The 27,905-nt window shown below is 40.4% G+C and overlaps 1 long non-coding RNA gene across 1 annotated transcript in view; it reads left to right on the forward strand.

The window, feature by feature from the left end:
* Positions 1-26,692, forward strand: part of LOC307098106 — a 100,722-nt gene extending 74,030 nt beyond the window's left edge. The window contains exon 4 of the long non-coding RNA XR_013813401.1: positions 18,872-26,692. This is a non-coding gene — a long non-coding RNA (uncharacterized lncRNA). The remainder of the gene's footprint in view (positions 1-18,871) is intronic.
* Positions 26,693-27,905: the final 1,213 nt, after the last annotated feature.

Here is a 27,905-nt window from a genome sequence, read left to right on the forward strand (position 1 = left end):
CAATGGCAGCAGTTGAAGATATGAAAATAACTAGAAGCAAAATAGACATTATATTCAGAAAAATACTGAGAAAGAATTTTCAGCAGAAGCAGTTATTTTTTGACAATGAACCTTCTATAGGATTCAGTAATAAGTTGGCTACCAATGGCTATTTTGAACAGGAATAAAGAACTGTATGTATATAGACATGTTATTTCATATTTTAAATACAGATGATAGAATTCTGACTATAAATTTTACTCTTAAACTCAGGTGGGTGATTGATGTAATATGTTAAAATACATGGATATAATGAGAATAGAACCGAGTCTTCTAATATACTTCCATTTTTAACCAGACACAAATAACACTTTAGGACTTCACAAAATAATGAATCTAGCAAGTGGATAGTCAGCACCTACATTTCTGTTAATACTTTCAATGGGTACTTTCATAATGTAAAAAAAAAATGTTCCACTGATTGGAACATTTATGTTCCAATGCTCATCGAGATACACAATGTCTTTGAGTGAGCATTCCAAAAAAATTAGTATCTCCTTCTGGCGTGGATTGTTCTTTTTTCAGCATTCCTCGCTGACACTACCACATTTTTTCAGTTATATGTTCTGTTACAGGACTCCTAGGCAGTCCCACCCAAAAGCATTAACACTGTTCTGTTACCATAAAAGTCTGCCCTGTGAGTGTTATTTTAAAAACAAAATAAATGGGCTGCATTAGAACAAATAGCAGCCTCCCTCCTGGATTGAAGAGAGCACACTTAATACTCTGGTTGCTGAAGTTTTTTCCCCAGCGGGTGGTGATTTCCCCCAGTGTACAGAGACTTCCAAGATCACTGTTTTTGCTTTTTTTGTTTTTACTTTATCCGGGAGATATTTTAATGCATAAAAATCTCACATTTAAAGCTGTCTTTGAGATCGGGGAGAAATATTTAAACATGCATTCGTCAGAGATTTATTTATCATATAAGACTGTTGATTTTGGGACACCTAACTCTTGCATTTAAACTGCTGAACTGACTCATGTTTGTGGGAGGTAATTACTACCAGAAAATACAACTAACTTGTAAGCTTCTCCTTAAAATGTCTGCTCACAATCTACAATTACTGTAAATAACAGGCTACCAGGACTCTTGCTCTGTTGTGCAGCTTTATATATTTATTACGAGTGCATTAATATACCCAAACATACTTTTGTCACAGATGAGTTCTTTGAGGATATATGAATCCCTTTATTAAAGTATCAATACAGATTCCTGAGGATGTAGGATTAAAAATATATAATTTCAAGGTCTCCCTTCCACTGTAGGGAACAAAGCCCAGAGAACAGCTGGCTTAAAAGAGAGATAAAATAGATTCCAGTTGGTGGGAAATGTGTGTGTGTGTGTGTGTGAGTATATATATATATATATATATATATATATGATTTGAGCATCATTAAAACAGTGGATCCAACCCACTGAAATTAGAGCAGGTACTACTTCTTTAACAACTCAGTACTTTCTCAGGCTGATGTTGTGTCCTCCTGGGAGGCTCTCTGGTTTTCCACTTAGTGATTGATGAAACCCACAACCATCTGACTAGTAGCAGAGTAGCTTCTTATGGGCAATAATGCCAGAATTTCTGAGAACATCCTGCAGTTAAAATCCATGACTCCTTCCTCACCAGTCAGTACCTAAGATTTCACGGATAAGATGTCTAGAGAGCACGTGTTGTAGAAAGGAGAAAGAGTAGGAGGGAATTTGTTGTCTGGAGTTAAATTAAACCAGGGACTTCCACAACTGGGTTTGGGGAAAGCATCAGAAAGGGAAGGCTGGATTTTCCATAGACAGACCAGCTACTTGACCATTTTACCCTGCCATAGCCTTAACCTGCCTTTGTCTAAACATTACTTAACAGAACTAAGCCATGATACCAAGGCCTCCTGGTCTACCCTGACTCCTGAGTCAAACACATACCCTTTCTTGAGGGTCTGAGACTTAACTAACTGAATAATCATGCCTCCTTGGGCTGCCTATGACTCAGTTGCCTTCTTGGATCTATTCACATTTATCCATCTGGCACTCATTTACTCATCATTTATTCAATAACCATTTACTGAGTACCCTCTATGTGTTAGTTGTTGTGCTAAGTGCTGGAATACATCTGTGAACATAATCCAGATTCTGTCTTTTTTTTTTTTTTCAGACTCTGTCTTTGAGGATCATACTGCTTAATTGGGGAGATGACCATGAAAAGTGGCAATTTCAAAACTGTATGATAAATACTAGATAAGGATAAGTAGGTGCTAAGGGGACACATCAGAAAGGTGTCCTATCTGATCGTGGGAAGCAGAGAACGCTTCTGTTGAATGCGCAAGTTTAAGCGAAGACCTGAAGGAAAAGTAGGAGAAAGGCAGGAGACTTAAGAGAAGCAGGGCAGGGGCGGGGGGGGGGGGGGCAGGGGGGTGGGGAGAGAGTGATAGTCCATGAAGAAGAAAAGGAGCAGGCCAAAGCCTGTAAGCAATAAGAAGACGTAGTTCAGAGAAGTGTGATTAGTTCACAATGGATGGAACATGGTGTAGAACAATAATGGAATGATTATAGAGAGGCTCATCGTAGAGACCAGAAGAGCCATCTACCATTAGAGTAGCCATCTACCAAATTATTCATATGCTTGTAGCTAAGCATCCGGATGTAATCCTGATTGTGTTAGTAAACTCTCAACCTTTTGGCTAGCTTTCTTTATCTTTCCATAATTAATCAAAGCTGTAATGAGAACAAGTACATGGTTTGGGTCCTCTGTTTGGTAGTATTGCCTAATTTGTGACCATCTTTAGTCACTCACTCCACTCCTCAACCTCTATCATCCATCTGGGCCCAAAACTTACCTACAATGCTCCTATTTGACATATTTTTATTGAAATGTCTGTCTTGCTCAATTTTAACTCAAATTATAATCTGGAACATGAAAATATATGAGCTTACACTCATCAAATGTTTAACAATTATATACAAGGAAATTTTCCAGTGACACAGTAATAACCAAAACAGACTAAACCTCAAATTTCATGGATTTAACATTTTAGAGGAAAAAGACAAACAGTATATAAGATAGTGATAATTGATGTGTAGAAAATTGTTATGAGATAATTGTTGAAAATTTAAGCAAATAAGGGCTGCTAGAGGGTGTCATTTTATTGTAGGATTGTAATATACATGTATATACACAATAGAATCATACTGCTATACTGTAAGCATGTATCAAGATTTTTAATGACTTCAGGATTGAAAAGTTAGAGAATTCATATAACTAGTTTGAAATCATAGTCTTGGATAGTAATGTTATTGTCATGTAAATTTCAGATTTCAATAATTTTTATGATTTTAGTTTATTAAATTATATGTGTGATTATATTTTTAGCCTTATAGTATAATAAATGGGATTTTGCAGTAATCTTATTATCTAAATGCTCCTAGTTTAAATAATGTGATTCAATACATTTTTAACTTAGGATTTGCTTTAATAAAATAATAGTTAAGCACTTCACTATTTATATTTATCTTAATTTTCATTTTGAATGATGGAGAAATATTAGTACAACCTTGTGGCCAGTAGTAGGGATTTTGATAGAGAGTGGCACAAGTTCCCCAATATGTGCCTAGTAGGAGTGACAACAAGGGGAATGGAGGAATAGTATTTGAAGAAAGAGGAGATGAGATTTCCCAGTATTGTAAGGTAGCATGACTCCTCAGAATAAAAGTACACTATTTACAAGTAGGATGAATAAAAATTAGGGTACAATGTAGTGAAACTGAAGAATATCAAGAATAAAGAGACAAACATTAAAGACTATCAAAGATGAAAGGAAAATTCAATGCAAAGGAGCACTAGAGACTGACAGCAGACTTGTCATTATTACAGTGGATGGGAAAAAAGAGTATTGTATTTGTGACTTGAGAGAAATTAACTCTTAATCTAGAATTTTATTCTCAGAAAAACTATTAAAAGGCATAAATAGACATTTTATAATTAGAAAGAAGTAGGGTAAACTTTTAAAAAATGGACCCAGAGGATTATGGAATGCAAGATAATAGTGAGCACAGATGTTGACAGAAATAAAAGTATATTAATTACTGATATTAGAAAAGTTTTTGGTGTTATAAAAGGTAACATTGAGGCTCTAAATAATAATAGGAAGTATTCAGTGGGAGGAGGTTAAAACTCTGAGCAACTTTAGGCTTTGCTTTAAAAATGTATATTGGTAATCATTAAAAGAATATAATCTATAGCTTCCAAACAAGTGGAAGGGTAAAACAGGAGGATCAAACACTTCATTAATCCAGTAGAAGATAAAAAAAAAAAAAGGAGAAAATTTCAAAGGAAATAATAGGAAATTAAAAATACAAGTATTAATATTTGCAATCTATATCCTATATAATAAAGAGGTAATATGCAAATTGACCATCATTCCAACACACAAGATGGCCACCCCATGTGGTCAAAGATGGCCGTACCATGTGGACACAAGATGGCTGCCACAAGTTGGCCAGCAGGGGAGGGCAATTGGGAGGCACCAGGCCTGCAAGGGAGGGCAGTTGGGGGTGATAAGGCCTGCAGGGGAGGGCAGTTAGGGGTGACAAGGCCGGCAGAGGAGGGCAGTTGCGGGTAACCAGGCCTGCAGGGGAGGACAGTTGGGGGGGACCAGGCCTGTAGGGGAGGACAGTTAGGGGCAACCAGGCCAGCAGGGGAGAGCAGTTAGGGGAAATCGGGCTGACAGGGGAGGGCAGTTAGGGGCGACCAGGCTGGCAAGGGAGGGAAGTTAGGGGTTACTGGATCAGCAGGGGAGGGCAGTTGGGGGTGATCAGGCCTGCAGGGGAGACAGTTAGGGGCAACCAGGCTGGCAGGGGAGGGCAGTTAGGGGTGACCAGGCCAGCAGGGGAGGGCAGTTAGGGGCAACAGGGCTGGCAGGGGAGCAGTTAGGCAACAATCAGGCTGGCAGGGGAGTGGTTAGGGGGTGATCAGGCTGGCAGGCAGGCAAGTGGTTGGGAGCCAGCAGTCCTGGATTGTGAGAGGGATGTCCGACTGCCTGTTTAGGCCCGATTCCATCGGGATTGGGCCTAAACTGGCAGTCGGACATCCCTTGAGAGTCCCAGATTGGAGAGGGTGCAGGCTGGGCTGACGGACACCCCCCACCCTCGTGCACAAATTTCATGACCGGGTCTCTAGTATATATATAAAAGCCCAGCGACCGTTATGGTGGAACAACCAGAACGACTGGTCACTATGACACGCACTGACCACCTGGGAGCAGACACTCAATGCAGGAGCTGCCCTCTGGTGATCAGTGTGCTCCCATAGCAGGAGCACCACTCAGCCAGAAGCCAGGCTCGCGGCTGGCGAGCGCAGCCGCAGAGTGCACAGCTGTGGCACACGAGCCTCTCCCGCCTCCAGCAGGCTCTATCTCCAGTGAACAGACTGCAGTCCTGATGCCCAGGTGGTGAGGGTGTAGCTGGAATGACCATGGATCAGCCACTACTGGCCCTGGAACTCTCCCTTTGGACCCTGCAGCTGTACTGCACTCCTTACCTATTGCTCTCTGGGTCTCTGGATGCGGGCTCGGGAAAAATTCAGAGGTGCTTCAGGCACATACTGTCTGGGCTGGCCCCCATCTCGACAGCAAGCATTGGTGAAGTCCAGCCCAATGATTGACACCCACACCTGTCCACGGGCGAGCCTTTCGCAACTTCCACCTACCACCTGGCTCCGGTCTCATCTCCCGGAAAGGTCGGCATCCTGGCACTGAATTCCCACTCCTGGATCCCTGCAGAGCGCTGGTCAGCTCCGGTGGCTGGAGAGGCACCAGCAGGTGCTGGCCTGACCTGTTCGGTCCAGGCAGCCCCACACTTGGGCTGGGAGTTGCATGGAAAAATCACCCCCTATACCCTGCAGGTACAAAATACTGCAAACAAATGCAGCATGGAACATTTGCATGTGAGTGGGATGACCTCGATACCAACACCAGCTCCTTGGTACTCCCCCTTGGGCATCAGGGCCACGTCCCACCCCTTAGCTATTGCCATGTTCCTTCAGATGCGGAACTGAAATACTAATAACACTCCTTACCCAGGACCGCGATCGACCTCTCTTTCTTTCCTTCCTTCCTTCTTTCCTTCCTTCCTTCCTTCCTTCCTTCCTTCCTTCCTTCCTTCCTTCCTTCCTTCCTTCCTACCACCCCCAGCTGCCACTTCCAAGCTGACTGGTCCCCACCTCAGGAGAGAGTCCTGGAAAAAGTGAGAAAATCCCAATCCGATGAGTGGGTCTCCCACATGTGTCCACAGCTGAGCCCAGGCCTGGCCAGCATCCAGGCTCCCATGTTCCCCATGGATCCCTGGTGGATTCTGCAGATGGGTGTGCCCATGGACAGCAGTTTCCATGGATAGACCCTGGGTGGTGCTGGTACCTAGCCCCTGAGGATGCCCACAGCTCAGCCAGAACTTGCCATGAGGCACATACCCCATAAGTCTAGAGGTACAATCTCCGGGGAACAGATGAAGCATGGACACTCGGAGTAACCAGAATGAGCCTGAACGAGCCAGGCTCCTGGAACTCTGCCTCGGGCATCGAGATCACGTCTCTTCTCTTACTGATTGCCCAGGAGCTACAGAAGAAGGCAGCAATATAAAAAGGGCCACAAGGTGGCAACTCACAATTGGGGTAAAAGTCAGAGAGATGGATCTAAAGGGTGGGGGTATGGGCAACAGAGCACCCCGCCCTCCCAGATCCCCAACTTCATATTGTTCACCTAGTAGCATCTCTTATCTGGCTCTGAGTGGTGGAAAGTGTCCATCATGGCCCAAGGTGTCCACTGGGGACCTCCAGGCTGGCAAGGCATGACCCTGGCTGCAGAAGGGACATTTGGGAATATTTTTTCAGGAAGCTGTGGGAAGGAGGACAGATTCCCCACACAACTTCCCAGCAGCTCATGGGGACATGCAAACTCCCGGCACGTGGGCACAGTCTCCCGATTTCCTTTCAATGTGCACAAATCTGTGCACCGGGGCACTAGTCCTATCTAATAAAAGAGTAATATGTAAATTGACTGTCACTCCAACACAAGATGGTCGCCACAAGATGGCCTGCAGGGGAGGACAGTTGGGGGCAACCAAGTCTGCAGGGGAGGACAGTTGTGGGGGACCCAGGCCTGCTGGGGAGGACAGTTGCGGGGGACCCAGGCCTGCAGGGGAGGACAGTTGTGGGGGACCAGGCCTGTAGGGGAGGGCAGTTGGGGGGAAGCAGACCAGCAGGGGAGTACAGTTGGGGGCAGTCAGTCCAGCAGGGGAGCAGTTAGGCATCAATCAGGCTGGCAGGCAGAAGCAGTTAGGGGCAATCAGGCAGGCAGGCAGGTGAATGGTTGGGAGCCATCATTCCTGGATTGTGAGAGGGATGTCTGACTGCCTATTTAGGCCCGATCCCACCTATCAGGCCTAAATGGGCAGTTGGACATCCCTCAAGGGGTCCCTGATTAGAGAGGTGCAGGCTGGGCTGAGGGACACACCCTCTCCTGTGCATGAATTTCGTGCACCAGGCCTCTAGTCCTATATAATAAAAGCCTAATATGCAAATTGTCCCCTCGACTGGGAGTTCTACTGGGAGTTCGACCACTTGCTCTAACATGCGCTGACCACCAGGGGGCGATGCGGAACATGGTGGGTGTCAGCGACACAGTGCTGGCTTCGGGTGACAGCAGAGGTGCTGCCAGGCCCAATGTGCCCTGAGGAGAGCGGGACCATGGCAGGATGGTGGAGCAGATGAGCACCATGCCGATTGCCCTGCAGACAGCAACCAGTGGTGGTGGCAGGTGGCGGAGCTGCCATCTAGCTCCCAGGCTCTGAGGGAGCTGGGAGGGGGCACAATCACCCCACCGATCACCTCACAAATGGCAACCAGCAGCAGAGGTGGTGGGGGATGGGGCTGCTGCCTAGCTCCCAGGCACTGAAGGAGCCAGGTGGGAGCCCAATTGCCCCGCCAATCACTCTGCAGACAGTGGCAAGTGGTGGCTCTGACACTTCCATTACAGAGAAAGGGTGAATAGCAATATTAAAATATATCTTCTAATTATTTTCCTGTTAATGTGCACGAATCCATGCACTGGGCCACTAGTATATCAATAATCACAGTAACTATGAGTGGATTAAACCAGGAGTTGGCAACATTTTTTTGTAAAGGATCAGATAAATATTTTAGGTGTTGTGGGCCACATAAAGTTTCTGCATTTGTCCTTAAAAAACCTGAAAATCATTCTTAGCTTGCAAGTCATACAAAAACAGATTTCAGGTCAGATTTGGCCTATGGGAGTAGTTAGTCAATACTCTGGACTGAACTTGTAACAGACAAAAATGTTCAGATTGGATTTTTTAGGCCAGCTATATAGTTCTCACAATAGAAGAGCCTAAAAAACATGAAAGTTGTATAATAAAGGGTGGGGAAAGATACACCAATGCACCTATTAACCAAAAGAAAATCAGCTGGCAGTCCTGGCAGCAAGGGTCATTGTTGAGTGCTAGCTCTGGGGCTCTCTCTTTTGGCTTGCCTTGTGGATAAGTAGAATTTTCTTCTCTGGCTAGTGTGGCTCCATTGGTTGGAATGTCGTCCTGTGCATCAATGTCATGGGTTCAATTCCCAGTTTGGATGTATCTTTCTCACATTCATTCATTCATTCTCTCTCTCTCTCCCCCTCTTCCCTCCCTTCCCTCTCCTTCCCCCCCTCCCCTGTTCCTCCCTCTCTGGAGACAATAAATAAAATAGAATTTTCTGCCATGGGCAGAAAAATAATCCTCAAGCAGAAAGTCACAGGTTTTTGCAGAAAGCAGTCTTTTCAGGTAGAGAGATGAGTGCATTCTGTTACACTAGTGCAACAATATAAATATAAGTAAAAATTGAATGTAGGGCAAAGGGCACTAATAGGAGTAAAATGAGAAATTACATAACAATAGAGGAATAATCAACCAAACAAAGTATGAATTATCTCAAGGCAGCATGGAAATATGAAAGCAAAAATTGACAGAATTATAAGGATAAGTTGACAAATCTACAATCATAGTTGAAGATTTTAATAAACTTTTATTAGAAATTAACAGATCAAGCAAACAAAAATTAGTAAGGAAAATAGAATATATGGTGGGAAATATTAAATTGTGATAACCCATAATAAGAATGAAAATGTGAAAAAAAGAAACCACATTTCTGACTCAAATGGGTTTCACTGGGCTAAAATCAAGGTGTTGGCAGGGCTGTGCTTCTCTGAGGGGACTCTAGGGGAAAATCCATTTCTTTACCTTTCTCACTTTCTAGAGCCCTCATGCATTCCTTGGCTAGTGGCCCTTTTCCATCTTCACAGCCAGTTGCATGGTACCTTCAAAACGCTGACTCTCTTGCCTTTTTCATAGCTAAGGACCCTTGTGATTATATTGGGTCTGATTGGATAATCAATATAATCTCCATATCACAAAATCCTTAATGTAATCATATCTGCCAAGTCCCTTTTACCATGTAAGGTAACAAATTCACTGATTCCAGATTCCAGGATAAGCACTCGGACATCTTGGGGTGAAGGCTTGTGTGGCATCATTCCACCTACCACACAGGCTATATAAAGTTTTGCCTTACGTATATTAGACACAAAGAGGCACATTTCCAAGGCTGATTTAGATTCAGACACTTTTTAAACCACATTCTTTCTCCAGATGGTTTATTGGAGTTCTGTTTTAGTGCCATAGTATAAACTTCAAAATAAAGATTAGATTAATTGTTAAATGTATCAACCATAGAATGTATCAAATAATAGAACCTAAAAGTTGTATATAAGAAGTGCTCTGAACCTACTCCATATTTGTTATCTCCTACAATGTTATAGAACGTACTTTTGCTTACAAATAATCTGGACTAGAAATTTTCCTACTATAAAACAAGTTAATATGTTTTGATCTAATAGTTTTATATAGAATGCCATAAAAATGTTTTCTTAAAAAAAAGTAGAATGCTTCCAAATATTTCTCATGTACTAAATAACAAATGAAACAATACATTTTAAAGAATTGTTGACACACAGAAAAATTCTCCAACCAGAAAATAAAGTTGTTAAAAATTGAGAGTATAAAGACAGGAAAATAAGGCTTAAATAACATAGGAAGGTTGAAGAGAAGATCACAGCAGAGATTACATTTGGCACTAAATATCTACATATATAAAAGGCTAATATGCAAAGTGTCCCCATGGGAGTTTGACCGGGAGTTCTATCACTCGCTATGACATGTGCTGTCCACCAGGGGATGGTGCGGAATGAAGGAAGGCCCCAGCTGTCAGCCGGCAGCCAGGGAAGGGAGGCCCCAGCCAGCAGCCAGAAGGACCCAATCAGCCCTGATCCCTGGCCAGGCCTAGGGACCCTACCCATGCGCAAATTTTGTGCACTGGGCTTCTAGTATAGTATATAATTAGCTATACTTCTGGTGTGTAGAGGTGAATTTATAGCACAAAACACCTCCAGTTAGAAAAAGTATATTAAAAATAAGCTAGTGATTGGATTAAGAATATAGGAAAAAAGAATAAATAAATTCAATAAATGTAAAATAAACAATAACTTAAAAAATTAAAATTAAGTAAAAATATCAAGGAACGGTAGAGGGAATAAACACAACCAAAAACTAATAACTTGAAAAACTTATAAAGGAGAACAATAAGAAATATACAAAAGGCACAGATTTATATTATTAGCATCCAATAAGGACTTCCTACACAGAGAGTTTTTAAACCATAAATGACTACTGTGAACAAATTTATGTCCAAAATTTAAATATTTAGATTAAAATTTTCTGTAAAAAAATCACACAAAAATGAATAAATACGTGGACAATGTAATTAGTCTAACAGTCATTGAAGAACCTAAAGCAGTAGTCAGCACTCTCTTCCCCATGAAAAAAAAGACCAGTTACTAAAGATTTTCTTGCTGAGTAATATATCTTTAAAGTCTAGATAATCTCCAATTTATACATCTTATTTCAGGGAATTGGAAAAGTTGAAAAGCCACAAGCTAATTTTTAAAACCTAGTGTACCCTTGAGATCAGGGAAAATACAAGAAAACTATAGATTCATTTTATGAGCACAGAGGCAAAACATTCTAAATAAAATAGTAGCAAATAAAATTCTGTAGTGTTTATGTTCAAGTTGGGTTCATCTCAGGAATGGAAAGCTGGTTTCAGAAGGGATTAAAAAATCTTTTGATATAATATACTACATTAATCGATTAAGGAAATGTGTATGATTATCTCAGTAATTCCAGAAAAACCATTGGATTAAAATATCAACATCTGTCATGATTTTTAAACACCTTAGCAAACTAGGACTACAGGAGAAGGTTCTTACCTAATATTCAAAATCTATAGTAATCTTATTTATGAGACTTTAGAGGCATTCTCTTTAAAGTCAGGGACAAAATTAAATATATTTCATGTTACCACTTCTATTCAACAATGTACTAGAGGTTGTAGGCAATTAAATAAATAATTAAAACATAAAAGGGAAGGAGAAAAATGGTAGCTGAAAAGGCAGCTATGTTGTGCATCTCCTCCTAGGGCAGTGATAGGCAACCTTTTGAGCTTGGTGTGTCAAACTTCGCCCAAAAACTGAGCATAACTCAGGTAGTGTGTCACTTTGAGGAAAAAACATTATTTCGCAAATGTTTCATCCTCAGGAGCAGGAAATGTTTCATCCTCGGCATGCGGCCGCCTCAGTGGCCGCGTGTCATCAGAAATGGCTATGCGTGTCAGTGCTGACACACGTGTCATAGGTTCGCCATCACTGTCCTAGGGCCAGGCCAGAAAAGCAACTAAATTGGAGAACATACACCCTGAATTAACAAATTAGACACAGCTGAGGAGACAGTTTTTAATAAGGAAGGGCAGAGGATGCCTAGAGAACACCACTTGCCAGCCATAACCCACATGGAACCACCACAGAGCTCCAGCAGTGAGCAGCGCAATACCTCCCAGCAATCTCCCAGAAATCTGCAGGGAGTGTGCCCCACCAGAGTGAGCTCCTGCATCGCCTCCTCACCAGCCTGCTGGGACCCAGCATCCTAGGATCTGGCTCCAAGACCCCACAGTGAGTACAAGCCAGGGGAACCGTGTGTCCCAGCCCCACCCCAGACCCCAGAACCGTGCTGCTAGTGTGACCTTAAGCCACCCAGCACCCACTCCACCCTGATCCCAGGGTATTTCTGCCGGGGAAACCTGGAGTAACCCAGCATGTGCCCCACTCATGCCACAGGGGAGCATGGACTGAGCAACCCAGAAAAACCTGTCCCCACTCCACACTGAAGAGGGGTGAACTGGAGAAAACCAGCACATCTCACTAAGGGCTACAAGAAAGCAGGGACTGTTCAACCCAGAGCAACCCACACCTGCTTCTCCCTGGCCCCTGGGACAGTCCTGCAGGGGCTTCCCAGAGCAACCCAGCACATGCCACACTCCAGGCAATAGGAAAGTGCTGCTGGAGAAACCTGGAGCAAGCTGGTGTGCATAGCCAGCAGAAACAGGACCATGCCAGACGTGCACTGCCAGAGGGACCTATGGTGCTACCCCCTGCCACTGGTGCTGGGGCCACACAGTGAATTGCATGCCAGAGGGCTCTGGATCCTCACAGGGAATAGCACATCAGAGGAACTGTGCACACGCTCCCACCACCCTTTTCATCTGAAGCAGATAACTGAGTAACCAGATCTGTGGGAGAAGGGGATACAACTCAGAGAAGAGACAATAAAGGCTTGAGACTAAAGGCAGACCCGACCTCTGGGCTAATGATTTCTGGATCATTGCCCTGATAGGGTCTTCAACCTCTCAAACCCCAAGCAGGGTGCCCAGGGCTAGAAAGAGAGAGCAAAAATGGGGAGACAAAGAAACAAACCCCAAAGAAAAGAAAAGGGGGAATCACCAGAAAAGGAACTAAGTGAAACAGAGGCATAGAATATATCAGAAAAAGAATTCAGAGTAAGGGTCATACAGTTCATAAACTGGATGGATGAGAAAATCAACTTAAATAAGAATCAAGAGGAAATAAAAATGATATAGCTACAATAAAAAACACGATGGAAGGTTTCAACAGTAGATTAGAAGAAGCAGAGGACCGAATTAGGAAGTTAGAAGTAGGGTACAGAAACATGCCCAATCTGAACAACATTGGAGAAAAAGAAAATAGAAAGCTGGAGGAGAGACTAAGGGAGCTTTGGGACAACATGAAATGAAGGAATATATGTATACTAGGGGTTCCAGAAGGACAAGAAGAGGAGCAAGGAGTAGAAAACCTACTTGAAGAAATAATGTCAGAAAACTTCCCTGATTTGGGGAAGAAAAATTCACACAAGCACAGAAAGTCTCAAAAAAGATGAACCCCAAAAGACCCACACCCAGACATGTCATAATTACAATGGCAAACGTTAACAACAAAGAGAATATTAAAGGCTGTAAGAGAGAGACAGAGAGTTACCTACAAAAGATCTCCCATTAGATTATCAAATGATTTCTCAACAGAAATACATCAGGCCAGAAGGGAATAGAATGAAGTATACAAAGTGATGCAAAGCCACAGACTAAATCCAAGAATACTCCATCCAGCAAGGCTATCATTCAAAATTGAAGGGGAAATCAGGAGCTTTGCAGACAAAAAAAAAAAAAAAAAAGCCTAAGGGGGTTTATCACTACCAAGCCAGCAATGTAAGAAATGCTAAAAGGACTATTGTCAAAAGAAAAATAGAAAGGGAAGCAGGAACACAGGCATAAAGAATAGAAATGGCTACAAACAAGTACCTATTAATAATAACTTTAAATGTAAATGGACTAAATGCTCCAGTCAAAAGACATCTAGTAGTTGAATAGATAAGAAAATATGACCCATATATATACTGTCTGCAAGAGGCCCACTTCAGAACAAGGGACTCACGCTGACTGAAAGTAAAGGGATGTACATATTTTTTAGGCAAATGGAAATGAAAAAACAAATCTGAGGTAGCAATACTTATATCTGACAAAATAGACCTCAAACTGAAGGCCATAACAAGAGATAAGGAAGGCCACTTCATAATACTAAAGGGATCGTACAACAAAAGGATATAAATCTGGTAAACATATGCAACCAATGTAGAAACACCCAAATATATATATATATAAACTTCTGGAAGATATTAAGGGAGAGAATGACAGCAATACAATTATAGTAGGGGACTTTAATACCCTGTTCACACCACTGGATAAATCCTCTAGACAAAAAAAAATCAGCAAAGAAACATCAATCCTAAATGACTCATTAGATCAGATGGACTTAATGGACATCTACAAAACATTGCACCCTGAAGATATGGAATATACTTTCTTCTCAAGTGCACATGGGACATTTTCAAATCTAGATCACATATTGGGACAAAGTCTCTTAAATTCAAGAAGATTGAAATCATATCAAGCATCTTAGACCACAATGGCATAATATTAGAAATAAACTAAAATAAAAACAATGAAAAAATTCAAACACTTGGAAGCTAAATAGCATATTATTAATAAGTGACTGGGTTACCAAAGAGATCAAAGAAGAAATAACAAACATCCTGGAAACAAATGACAATGAAAACACAACAATCCAAAATCTATGGGACACAGTGAAAGCAGTCCTGAGAGGGAAGATCATAACATTACAGGCCTACCTCAAAAAAGAAACAAGAAAAACTGGTAATAAATTATCTAACTCTACAATTTAAAGAATTAGAAAGAGAGCAATAAGAAAAGCTGGAGTAAGCAGAATGAAGGAAGTAATAAAGATCAGAGAGGAAATAAATGACATAGAGACAAAAAAAAAAACAAAAACCAAAAAACAAAGATCAATGAAACCAAGAGCTGGTTCTTTGAAAGGATAAACAAGATTGATGCACCTCTAGCCAGGCTCAATAAGAAGCAAAAAGACAGGATGCAAATCAACAAAATCAGAAATGAAAGAGGTGAAATAACAACAGACCCCACAGAAATACAAAAGATTGTAAAAAATACAATGAACAACTCTATTCCAACAAACTGGTCAACCTAGAAGAAATGCACATATTCCCTAGAAAAATACAACCTTCCAAAACTCACTCAGGAAGAAAAAAAAATCTGAATAGGCCAATTACTATGGAGGAAATTGAAGCAGTAATCAAAAAACTTCCAGCAAACCAAAGCCCTGGGCTAGACAGCTTCACAGGGGAGTTTTACCAAACATTCAAAGAAGAATTAAAACCTATCCTTCTCACACTATTCAAAAAAATTCAAGAAGAAGGAACACTCCCAAGCTTTCTGTGAAGCCAGCATTTTCTTAATCCCAAAACTAGATAAAGACACTACAAAGAAAGAGAATTACAGGCCAATGTCTCTGATGAACATGGATGCTAAAATCCTAGCAAATTGGATCCAGCATTACATTAGAAATATTATACCATGACCAAGTGGGATTTATTCCCAGGATGCAAGGCTGTTACAATATCCACAAATCAATAAATATTATACATCACATCAACAAATTGAGAGAATCATATCAATTGAGGCAAAGAAAGGATTTGATAAAGTCCAACACCCTTTCCTAATAAAAAGTCTCAGCAAAGTGGGAATTGAGGGATCATACCTCAACATAATAAAAGCCTTATATGACAAACCTACAGCCAACATCATACTCAATGAACAAAAATTAAAACCATTTCCCCTAAGAACAGGAACAAGACAGGGATGCCCACTCTCACCACTCCTGTTTAACATAGTACTTGAAGTGCTAGCCATAGCAATGGGACAAGAAGAAGAAATAAAAGGCATCCAAATTGGAAAAGAAGAAGTAAAACTGTCATTATTCACAGATGACATGATATTTTACATAGAAAACCCCATATACTCCATCAAAAAAGTACTAGATTTAATAAATGAATTTGGCATTGTAGCAGGATACAAAATTAACACCCAGAAATTTATGACTTTTTTATACACCTAAATAGGCACTTTTCGAAAGTGGACATACAGAAGGCCAAGAGACATATGCAAACATGCTCAAAGTTGCTAATCATCTGAGAGATGCAAATAAAAATGACAATGATATACCACTCACACCTGTCAGAATGGCTATCATCAACAAATCAACAAACGACAAGTGCTGGTGAGAATGTGGAGAAAAAGGAACGCTTGTGCCTTGCTGGTGGGAATGCAAAGTGGTGCATTCCCACCAGCAAGGCACGAGGGTTCCTTTTTCTCCACATTCCACTCCTTCCATTGTGGAAAAGAGTATGGAGTTTCCTCAAAAAATTAAAAATGGAACTTCCATTTGACCCAGTAATCCCACTTCTAGGAATATATCTCAAGAGACCAGAAATATCAATCAGAAAGGACATATGCATCCTTATGTTCATAGCAGCACAATTTACCATAGCTAAGATTTGGAAACAACCTAAGTGCCCATCAGCAAATAAGTGGATTTAAAAATGGTGCTACACAATGGAATACTACGCTGCTGTAAAAAAGAACTCTTACCATTTGCAACAGCATGGATGGATCTGGAGAGAATTATGCTAAGTGAAATAAGCCAGTTGGAGAAAGATAAATATCACATGATCTCACTCATTTGTATAATATAATGAACAACATACACTGATTAACTAAAATAGATCCAGAGACATAGAAGCAGCAAACAGACTGTCAAACAAGGGAAGGAAGGGAGGGAGGGAGAGGGGTAAGAGATCAACCAAAGGACTTGTATGCATTCATATAAGCATAACCAATGGATACAGACACTAGGGGGTGAGGGCATGTGTAGGGAGGGAGGTGGCCAGGGAGAGGTCAATAGGGGAAAAAGGAGACATATGTAATACTAACAGTAATACTTTAAACAATAAAGAATTTAAAACAAACACATAAAATGTATAAAGATTGAAAAGAAAGATAAGATGCATATTAAATAACTTAAGAAGTAATAGTATTTCCAATAATGAACCAGTATAAAATTCTAAAACTAATTTGAATGTCCAGATTTCTGGGTCTGAGGTCAGCATAATCAATAACATTTCTAATAATCCATTAGAATAGCAATATATTTTGTGTAGTGACAAGAAAAACTATAGTTTACCTACAGATAAATCCAACAAAGATATGCAAGATAATTAGAAAAAAATAAAGCATTATTGAAGTCTCACATAAATGGAGAAATCCTGAATAACAACCATGATTGGGTATTGTAAGATTCACTATAATAAAGATGGCAATTGTCTCCAAATTAATTTATAAATCAATTTAAAATTCCATTCCATTTAAAATATCATCAGAGTTGTATATAGAAATTGACATTCATATGATAAAGCACAGAATGACAAAAATTTTTTTTAAAGCAGAACAAGGTAGGGAAGAAAACAATACTAATGGTGAATACAATATGACTTTGGCACAGATATAGACAAGGTGCTCAGTGGATAGAATACAGAGCTCAGTCCCAGGAATGCAGGGAAACTTAATATTTGTCAGGAGATGCATTACTGATCATTGGGGAATAAAATCGTGGTGGAAAATTTAGTTATCCATACGGAAAAAGATAAAAGCTAATTCTTACCTCATTTTCCAGGCTGGATTAAAAGCTAAACGTGTAGAGCAGCATTTAACAAATTTAGAAGATAGCATACAAGAGTGTCCTTAAGACCTGAGGGTGGAGAGTTTGTTCTTAAACAATATACAAAAGCAATTAAGGAAACAATTGGTAAATTAGACTCCTTTAAAATATTAAACTCCTTTATTAAAAAGATACTATAAATAAAGTTAAGATAAAACACAGATTGAAAGAAAATATTTACCATGCATATAGCTCACAAGGAGTTAGTTGTCATATTATATAATGATTGCCTAAAAATAGAGAGAGAATGAGAAAGAATTAGCTCAATGAAAAAATCAGCAAAGAATTTTCTTTGGTGAGGAGAGGAAAAGATGAATAAGTGGAGCACAGAGGATTTTTAGGACAGTAATGGATACATATTATAATACATTTGTCTGAACCCACAGAATGTATAACACCAAGAGTGAACCATAATAGAAACTGTGGATGTTGCCCTCGCTAGTTTGGCTTAGTGGATAGGCCATTGGCCTGTGAACTGAAGAGTCCTGGGTTCAATTCTGGTCAAGGGCATGGACCTCAGTTGCAGGCTCCATTGTGGCCCAAGCCCTGGTCAGTGCACGTGCAGCAGACAACCAATCTATGTGTTTCTCTCACATCAATATTTCTTCCTGTCTTTTTCTCTCTCTTTCACTCTATTTAAAAATCAATGGGAAAATGTCCTAGGTGAGGATTAAAGTAAAAACAAAAGAGCTCTGGCCAGTTTGGCTCAGTGGATGGAGCACTGGCCTGCAGACTGGGGGGTTCCAGGTTTGGTTCCGGTCAGAGGCACGTACCCACATTGTGTGCTCAATCCCCAGTGAGGGGCATGCAGGAGGTGTCTGATCAAGGTCACTTCATAATACTACAGGGATCCATACAAAGAGGATGTAACTCTGGTAAACATATATGCAATGATGGTTCTCTCTCATCATTGATGTTTCTATCCCTTTCTCTCTTCCTCCCTCTCTGAAATCAATAATACTATTTAAAAAAAGAAAGAAAAAGAAACTGTGGATGTTGGGTGATAATGTAGAATCAGTGTAGGTTCAGCAATTGTAACAAAGGTACCAGTTTGATTGGGAGGAGGGGGTGTTAATAATGAATGTGTGGTATAAGGGAAATCTCTGTACCTTCCCCTCAATTTTGCTGTGAACCTTAAACTGCTCTAAAAAAACAAAATCTTCTTCTTTTGTTTTAATAGGCAAAGTTATATGAGATGGCAATTTAGAGAAAAGGATTGAATGAAAAACTATTCAACTTTCAACTAGTAACCAGAGAAATGCAAAATGAAAATAAGTTTTATGACACAACCCTGGACCAGTGCAGTAAGCTGCAAGCCACCAGGACCTTGCAAGGGCCCCCTCCTGCCACAGTGAGTCACATGCCACCATGGCCATGGGATCAGGGATGGACCCTATAGTGAATCACAGAGTCCCACGCCACCCCCGCCCCAGGCTCTGCGACCATGAAGTGAGTCTTACACCAGTGGGACCTTGCAGGCACCCTCACCACAGCAGGCGGGACCCCACGCACATCCACAACAGCTTGCACAACAAGATCAGGAGTGAGCCACATAGTCAGACAACCTATGATGGGACCATATACCAATGGAAAAATAACATTCAAGATCCAGCTACATCAGTAGAATCCAAATAACTCAAGTAGGGGGCTTTGCTTTAATACCCAGCTCAGAAGATCTGAGAGACTGGGTCCACTGGGTCCCACAAAACACCTACTACATAGGATTACCTACAAAAAGTCTGGGTGGCATAACATTTTGATCTGAGACATAGAAACAAGTACAGAGGGACAGCAAAAATGGGGAGACAATGAAACAACCCCCAAGTGAAGGAAAAGGAGAAATCTCCAGAGAAGGAACTAAATGAAATGGTGGCAAGCAATCTGTCAGATAAGGACTCAAAGTAATTATTATAAGGATGCTCAAACATCTGACTATGAATTACAAGCAATTTAATGAGAGCTTAAGGAGCTGATTGAGAAATACACCAGCATGGATAGGAATCAAGAGGAAATGAAGAATAACATAGCTGCAATAAAGAACTTCCTGAAGGTTTCAGCAGTAGACTAGAAGAAACTGAAGACAAAATCAGTGAGTTAGAAGATAGCGTGGGAAAATATACCAAATCAGAGCAGCAATTGGGAAAGGAAGTAAAAAGCAGGAGAAGAGTTTAAGGGAGCTTTGGGACAACATGAAATGAAGCAACATCTGCATAATAGAGGTGACAGAAGGAGAAGAAGCTGAGGAATGAATGGAAAACCTGTTTGGAGAAATAATGACAAAAAACCTCCCAAACAAGATGAATCCAAAAGACCCACACCAAGCCACATTATAATTAAAAATGCCAATGTTAAAGATAAAGAAAGAATCTTAAAGGTTACAAGAGAGAGACTTAAAGTTATCTGCAAGAGATCTCCCATTAGACTGTCAGCTGATTTCTTAACAGAAACACATCAAGCCAGAAGAAAGTGGCATAAAGTATACCAAGTAATGAAAGAAAAGGGAATGAATCCAAGACTACTCTATCCAGCAAGGCTATCATTCAAAATTGCAGGTGAAATCAGGAGCTTCGCAGACAAAAACAAACAAACAAACAAACAAACAAAAAACAGGCTAAGGGAACTTATTACCACCAAACCAGCAATGCAAGAAATCCTAAAGGGATGGGTATAACAAGAAGGAATAGAAAGAGAGGGAGAAACAGACATTAAGAATAAGAATGGCAACAAAACAGTACCTATCAATAATAACTGTAAATGTAAATAGATTAAATGCTCTAATCAAAAGACATAGAGTGGCTGGATAAGAAAACATGACCCATATATATTCTGTCTACAAGAGACCCACCTCAGAAGGACTTACACAGACTGAAAGTGAAGGGATGGGAAAAAACTTTTCAGGCAAATGGAAATGTAAGTAGCAATACTTATATCTGACAAAATAGACCTCAAAGTGAAAGCCATAACAAGAGAAAAGGAAGGTCACTTCATAATACTACAGGGATCCATACAAAGAGGATGTAACTCTGGTAAACATATATGCAACCAATGTAGGAGCATCCAAATACATAAAAAAAGTCTGAAAAATATCAAGGGAGAGATCAACTGCAATACAATCATAGTAGGTGATTTTAATACCCGATTGACATCACTAGATAAATCTTCTAGACAAAAAAAATCAACAAGGAAACAGCAATCCTAAATGACTCATTAGATCAGATGGAACTAATTTGACATCTTCAGATCATTCCACCCCAAAGCTACAGAATATACATTCTTCTCAAGTGCACATGGGACATTTTCAAAGATAAACCACATGTTAGTACACAGACAAAGTGTCTCCAAATTTAAGAAGATTGAAATTACTAGTATATCAAGCATCTTCTAAAATCACAATGGCATAAAATTAGAAATCAACTACAATAAAAACAATAATAAACAATCAAACACATGGAGGCTAAACTGCATGCTATTAAATAATGAATGGGTTACCAACTTATTAGATCAAAGAAGAAGTAAAAAACATCCTGGAAACAAATAACAATGAAAACACAGCAATCCAAGATCTACGGGACATAGTGAAAGCAATCCTGAGAGGGAAGTTCATAGCACCACAGGCCTACCTCAAAACAAAACAAAACAAAATAAACAAAACAAAAAAAAAAGAGAGAAAAACTTGTAATAAGTTATCTAACACTACAATTTAAAGAATTAGACAGACAAAAAAAGCCCAGAGTAAGTAGAAGGAAGGAAATAATAAAGATCAGAGCCAAAATAAATGACATTGAGACCAAAAAAATAATACAAAAGATCAATAAAACCAAGAGCAGTTCTTTGAAAGGATAAACAAGATTGGAGAACCTCTAGCCAAGATCACCAACAAAAAGAGAGGATCCATATAAACAAAATCAGAAACGAAAGAGGTGAAGTAACAACTGACCCCACAGAGATACAAAGGATCATAAAAAATGTTATGAATAATTATATTCCAACAAACTGGACAACCTTGATGAAAACATAGTCCTAGAAAAATACCATCTTCTCAATCAGGAAAAATAAAAATAAAAAAAAAAACCTGAATAGGCCGATAAAATAGATGCAGTATAAAACACACACACACACACACACACACACACACACACACACACACGCACACCTCCCAGCAAACAAAAGTTCTGGTCTGGATGGCTTCACAGGGGAGTTTTACCCAACATTCAAAAAAGAACTAACACCTGTCCTCCTCAAACTATTCCAGAAAATTCAAGAGGAAGGAACACTTCCAAGCTCTTTCTATGAAGCCAGCATTACCCTAATCCCAAAACCAAATAAAGACACTACAAAGAAAGAGAATTACAGGCCAATATCTCTGATGAAAATAAATGCTAAAACCCTCAACAAACTTTTAGCAAATTGGATCCAGCAATACATTAAAAATATACACATGACCAAGGGGGATTTATTCTGGGGATGTAAGGCTGGTAAAATATATGCAAGTCAATAAATGTGATACAGCACATTAATAGACTGCAAGCCAAAAATCACATGATCATATCAATTGATGTAGAAAAAGCATTTGACAAAATCCAACACCCTTTCTTTTTAAAAATATTTTTATTGATTTCAGAGAGGAAGGAAGAGGGAGAGAGAGACAGAAACATCAATGATGGGAGAGAATCACCCACAGGCTGCCTCCTGCTCTCCCCCTATTGAGGATTGATTCCACAACCTGGGCATGTGCCCCTGACCAGAATCGAACCTAGGCCCTTTCAGTCCATAGGCTGATGCTCAATCCACTGAGCCAAATGGCCAGGGCTAACACCCTTTTTTGATAAAAACAAAACTCCTAGCAAAGTGGGAATAGAGGGATCATACATCAACATAATAAAAGCTGTATATGACAAACCTATAGTCAACATCATACTCAATAGGCAAAAACTAAAACCATTTCCCCTAAGAACAGGAATAAGACAGGGATGCCCACTTTCACCACTCTGTTTGAGATAGTACTGGAAGTGTTAGCAATAGCTATCAGTCAAGAAGAAGAAATAAAAGGTATCCAAATTGGAAAGGAGGAAGTAAAACTGTCATCATTTGTAGATGACATGATAGTGTACATAGAAAAATCTACAGACTCAATTAAAAAAAACTACTAGATAATGAATTCAACAGGGTGGCACGATATAAAATTAACACCAGAAATGTATGGCATTTTTATATACCAATAATGAACTCTCAGAAACTGAAATGAAAAATCTCATTTACCATTACAACAAAAAATTAAGATTCATAGGAATAAACTTAACTAAGGAGGTAAAAGACATGTGCTCAGAAAACTACAGGACATTGAAAAAAGAGATAGAGGAAGATATACACAAGTAGAATAATATACTGTTCATGGACTGGTAGAATCAATATCATTAAAATGTCCATACTACCCAAAGCAATGTATAGATTCAATGCAAGCCCTATTAAAATACCAATGGCATATTTCATAGACCTTAAACAACCTCCCAAAAAGTAATATAGAATTAAGAAAGACCCCAAATAGCTGCAGCACTATTGAGAAAGAAGAACAAAGTTGGAGGGATCACAATACCAGATGTCAAGTTATAATACAAAACCACTATACTCAAATAGCTTAGTACTGACACAAGAACAGGCACATAGACCAATGCAACAGAACAGAGAACCCAGAAATTGACCCAAGCCATTATGCTCAATTAATATTTGACAAAGGAGACAAGACAGTGAAGTCAAGACAGTCTCTTCCATAAATGGTGTTGGGAAAATTGGGCTGATACATACAAAAAGTGAAACTGGACAACCAACTTAACACCATGCACAAAAATAAACTCAAAATGGATAAAAGACTTAAATGTAAGTCCCGAAACCATAAAAATCCTAGAGGAAACCATAGGCAGCAAAACCTCAGACATCTCTCATAACAATATGTTTACCAAAACATCTCCTAGGATAATGGAGACTAAGGAACAAATAAAAGAAATCATCAACAAAATAACAAGAGAGTACACTGGATGGGAGAACATATTTGCCAATGTGACATCCCATAAGGGGTTAATCTCCAAAATTTATAGGGAACTCATACAACTTAACAAAAGGAAGATAAACAATACAATTAAAACATGGGCAAAGGACCTAAATAGACACTTCTCCAAAGTGGACATACAGAAGGCCCAAAGGCATATGAAACAGTGCTCAAAGTCAATAATCATCTGAGAGATGCAAATCAAAACAATAATGAGATACCACCTCACACCTGTCAGAATGGCTATCATCAACAAATCAACAAATGACAAGTGCTGGCGAGGATGTGGAGAAAAGGGAACCTACTGCTGGTGGGAATGCAGACTGGTGTGGAGTTTCCTCAAAAAATTAAAAATGGAACTGCCATTTGACCCAGTGATCCCACTTTTAGGAATTTACCCCAAGAAATCAGAAACACCAATCAGAAAGAATATATACACCCTATGTTCATGCCAGCACAGTTTACAATAGCTAAAATTTGGAACCAGCCTAAGTGCCCATCATCAGATGAGTGGATTAAAAAACGGTGGTATGTCTACACATTGGCATACTACACAGCTGTAAAAAAGAAAGAACTATTACCATTTGCAAGAGCATGGTTGGACCTGGAGAGCATTATGTTAAGCAAAATAAGCCAGTCCCAGAAAGATAATTGTCACATGATCTCACTCATTTGTGGACCCTAATGAACAACATAAACTGATGAACAAAAGTAAATGTAGAGACATGGAGGCATCAAACAGACTGCCAAACCTCAGAGGGAAAGATGGGGATGGTGGGTGGGTGAGAAGAGATCAACCAGTGAACTTGTATGCATATATGCATAACCCATGGATACTGACAATAGGAAGGCCTGTAATGGGGGGCAGGGGCAGACTGGCATAGGTCAATGTGGGAAAAGGGGGACATATGTAATACTTTCAACAAGAAAAAAAAAGTTGGCATTTTATATCATGATATTAGAAATATATTTAAAGCCTGACAAAACCAAATGGTGACTTACATGTGGAACAAGGAGAACTTTTAGTTTTATTTTATTTTATTTTTTTAAATATATATTTTATTGATTTTTTACAGAGAGGAAGAAAGAGGGATAGAGAGTTAGAAACATCAATGAGAGAGAAACATCGATCAGCTGCTTTTTGCACACCCCCTACTGGGGATGTGCCCGCAACCAAGGTACATGCCCTTGACCGGAATCGAACCTGGGACCCTTGAGTCCGCAGGCCGACGCTCTATCCACTGAGTCAAACCGGTTTCGGCAGAACAAGGAGAACTTTTAAATATTTTTGTTGGAAATATTAATTTTTACAAATTATTTGAAGAATAATTTGACAATGTCTGTAGAGATCAAATGCTGTTAATTTTATGTCCCAGCTTTCCAGCCCTCATGCAGGTCCTTTCTAGAGGAACTTTTGCGAGACTGTCACACAGTGCACCTGAATATTCATTATAGCTGTGCTAGTAAGAGTAAAAATCTGGAAATCACTTAAATTTTCATCAATAGGAGAATGGATAAGCAAATTGTGATACAGGCAGGCAAAAATGACCATTATACAATTTAAAATGAACTGTGAGTACATGTATAAACATGGATCTCTATGAAAAACATAATGTAGAAGGAAAGAAATGTAGGATGATTATGTAGAATATAGTGTCAGTTATATAAAGTTTATAACACTTGAAAACAATGCTATTATTATTATGGGAAAAATGTGTAGCAGAGCACAAAAACTTCCATGAGAAAGATAAACACCAAATTACTGACAGCAACAATAGTGTTCGTGATGGAGGGAGGTGAACAGGTTCCAGGAAGCTTGCCTAGGCGGCTTCCACATTGTCTGCAATATTTAATTTCTTAAAAGAAAACTGCGAACCAAATATGGTAATGTGTCCAAATTTGATAAAGCATATAGTACAAGTGTGTTTTCTGTTTTAATTTGTATACTTCTCTGTCTGTTTATTCAAAATTAATATCTAGCATGTGTCATGCTGTGTTAAGAACTAGGGATATGAATCTTAGAGGGAAGGGGGGAAAAAGGGGTGGGAAGAAATTAACCAGAGAATTTATATGCATACTAGAGGCCCAGTGCACTGGGGGTCCCTCAGCCTGGCCTGCACCCTCTCGCAGTCCAGGACCCCTCAGGGGATGTCTGCCTGCCAGCAGTTGGAAATTCCTCTCACAGGCCGGGACCCCTCACTCCTTACCGCCCACCTGCTCATTACTCCTTACCACTCAGCTCGCTGCTCCTTAGCACTGCCACGGAGGCAGGAGAGGCTTCCGCCACTGCCACTGCACTCGCCAGCCATGAGCCCTATCTTTCTGTGGGCCAACTGCTCTCTTCCTTCTCACTTAGGGCGAGCAGCATGTGAGGGCAGAGTGCACTGTCGTGGAATGCAGAGGGCTGCCTGGAGCTGAGAGGAGTGGCTGGGCCCATGGGGTGAGAGGTGGACACAGAGGACGCTATCTCAACCAATTGTGGGGTGGGCTGGCATATTGGTCCCAGCCAGGACAGGTGGATGGGACACAAGGTTTGAAGTCTATGGAGCCAATAGTCTGTGGAAATTCTCCTAATCAGTATGGAAAACTGTAAACAAGTGTTTTGATTCTTGGCAGTGCCTGGTCAAAACGGAACTGTCTAAAGTCAGGAATACTCTCAATAACACAGCATAAATAGTTATGCAGTTATACATACACCCTACATTTTTTTCCTTATTATTGGTAACTGCATAAAAACACAGAATGTATAGGTATCTGGTGACAACCTGGTGGTAGTACGACAAAGAGTATGTGTATATTAAAGATGTATGTTTTATTTATTTCAATTAACAGCAATAAAACAATTGTGACCAAACATTAGAGAGAAAAGTTTGAATTGTCTTTCTATTTTCTCTATAGAAAACTAGAGGCCCAGTGCACGAAATTCATGCACGGGGGGGTGGGGTGGTTGTCCCTCAGCCCAGCCTGCACACTGTCCAATCTGGGATCCCTCTCACAATCCAGGACTGCTGGCTCCCAACCACTCGCCTGCCTGCCTGCCTGATTGCCCCTAACCACTTCTGCCTGCCAGCCTGATCACCCCCTGACCACTCCCCTGCCAGCCTGATTGATGCCTAACTGCTCCCCTACCAGCCCTGTTGCCCCTAACTGCCCTCCCCTGCTGGCATGGTTGCCCCTGTCTCCCCTGCAGGCCTGATCGCCCCCAACTGCCCTCCCCTGCTGATCCAGTAACCCCTAACTGCCCTCCCTTGCCAGCCTGGTCGCCCCTAACTGTCCTCCCCTGCCAGCCTCGTCGCCCCCAACTGCCCTCCCCTGCAGGCCCGTTCACCCCTAACTGCCCTCCCCTGCCAGCCTGGTTGCCCCTAACTGCCCTCCCCTGCTGGCCTGATCACCCACAACTTCCTTCCCCTGCAAGCCATCTTGTGGCGGCCATATTGTGGCAGCCATCTTGTGTCCACATGGGGGCAGCCATCTTTGACCACATGGGGGAAGCCATCTTGTGTGTTGGAGTGATGGTCAATTTGCATATTACTCTTTTATTAGATAGGATATTACAATAAGTAATTACAACAGGTAATTACTTAATGAAAATACTGTTTTACTAGATTTTGTGATTTCCTCGTTCTAAATAAATATTCACATTCATATGAAATTTTTTACTAATCACTTTCCCTTATTTTTCCTGAAGAGGCTCCCTGCAGTGTTTAAACTTCAGGCATTACTGAACTTGGATCCTCCCATGTAAGAAGTAATAAATGTGATAAGACAAAAATGTAAGTGGGACTAAGGAACTTCTGAGAAGGAAGAAATTATTAATGATGATCATGGAAGGGTTTTATGTAAGCTCTGATCAGGTAGAAGAATTTGAATTTAAAGGTGTGGCAAGTAGTGTTCTAAATGAAGATGAGAATTCTTCATAACTTTTTAATAATTTCTATTCTGGATCTACCACTGAAATATATACCTTTCTCTGCTTTTACATCCTCTCTGATTCCATATCTAAAAACCTTTTCTACTGATGTTTTGTGGACATGGGTTCAAGTAGAAAATAAGTGGGAACTTACTTGATGGGTATTCAAGGAAGCAAATTTCCTAGGGTGGATGCTGGGTAGGAGTTCAAACCTAGAGAAATGTGATTATTCTGTAATGCCAAGCACGCCCTATTGCATGAATTATG

Source organism: Cnephaeus nilssonii (genome assembly GCF_951640355.1).
Source record: "Cnephaeus nilssonii genome assembly, chromosome: 4".
Lineage (NCBI taxonomy): Eukaryota > Metazoa > Chordata > Mammalia > Chiroptera > Vespertilionidae > Cnephaeus > Cnephaeus nilssonii.